Source organism: Etheostoma cragini, chromosome 8 (genome assembly GCF_013103735.1).
Source record: "Etheostoma cragini isolate CJK2018 chromosome 8, CSU_Ecrag_1.0, whole genome shotgun sequence".
NCBI lineage: Eukaryota > Metazoa > Chordata > Actinopteri > Perciformes > Percidae > Etheostoma > Etheostoma cragini.
In genome coordinates, this window is record NC_048414.1 from 2,342,157 (window position 1) to 2,343,770 (window position 1,614).

Consider the following 1,614-nt stretch of genomic DNA (forward strand, 5'->3'; position numbering starts at 1 on the left):
CGCCCCCCCCCCACCCGCCCCCCCTCTCCTCTCGACGCCGGGCCGGTCCTCGACCTTTCATCACCTCGGCGGGCTGGGACACCAAGCGGCGTTGGAGATTATTAAAAAGTGGAGGTGATTTCCTGAAGAGGCACGAAATAAAAAACCTGCTGTTTGATTTTTTCTTCTTCTTCTTCTTCTTCTTCTTCTTCTTCTTCTTCTTCTTCACCCTCTCATGTCTACAGCCACAGCTTTCATTCGGCCGTGATTGGATGAAGCCGCCGGGTCCACCTGTCACACCGGGGGAAACACCTCGGCGCTCTAAAAACGTCCACATCTGGAGCGTCTGGGTGGAAATAAGAAGGTAAATATAGATCTGGACTAGTCCAGCTTTCTAGAAACATCTGACGCAAACTCTGAATTCACTTTGCTGGAGAATACATAAGCTCTAAAATAAAATAGGTACTTTTGGTGAGTTGATATGTGTTATGGTTATTAAATAAGTAAACCATGACTCAGGGGTGCCGTTTAGGCTCGTGGGCGAGTCTCTTGGTCTCGGAGGGTAAAAAAGGTTATTGAACGCTGCCGGTTCAGTTCCCTGTGGCGTTGCAGGACGATGCTTTTGGCTTCTTGAATTAAAATGAAGAAGAAAAAAAAAAAAAAAAAAAGTCTTTCAAATGTTTCCCGGGGATTTTAGTTGTTTTGGGAAGCAGAATTCAATGTTTCAGCATTTCTACTGAAACAGTCTCTGAACCGTCGTCGCTTGCCTGATCCTCCTCCTCCTCCTCCACCTCATTACCAGTCTCCTCCTCCACCTCATTCCCAGACTCCTCCTCCACCTCATTTCCAGACTCCTCCTCCACCTCCTCCATCTCATTGCCAGTCTCCTCCTCCACCTCATTGCTTGTCTCCTCCTCCACCTCATTGCTTGTCTCCTCCTCCACCTCCACCTCATTGCCAGTCTCCTCCTCCACCTCATTACCAGTCTCCTCCTCCTCCACCTCATTGCCAGTCTCCTCCTCCTCCACCTCCTCCACCTCATTGCCAGTCTCCTCCTCCTCCACCTCCTCCATCTCATTGCCAGTCTCCTCCTCCTCCTCCACCTCATAACCACCTCATTCTCAGTCTCCTGCAGAAAGACACAACCTGAGACATGGTCCTCCTCTGTGCCATGGAGCTCCGTGGTTGTCCAAATTAAAATTATTAAAACCACGTTAAAAACCACAAAAACGAGACTAACAGGACACCTGGAGCATTATGGGTAACTAGTCGCCTTGTTACAGCAAGTGAGAGAGAGGCTGCGGTTTTGGGGCGACAGTGATCAACGGATGGCTACAGTCGCACAACCTGCTGTTACATCTAATGGGACGTCGGACTACTGCGTGTGTGTGTGTGTGTGTGTGTGTGTGTGTTTTGTGTGTGTTTGTGGGTAAGTGACAGTATATTTTGCAGGGGTATGAATATTTTATGGAGTGAACTCATTAGACGCTCGGCCTCTCGGGAGCTCAGAGGAGAGTTTGTTTTGTTCCACATTATTTGCGGGATGAATTATACATCTCTGGGATTCAACAATATGAAAACAACACAGCTACAATTAGATGGAGGGTGGAGGAGGGTGGAGGAGGGAGGAGGGAG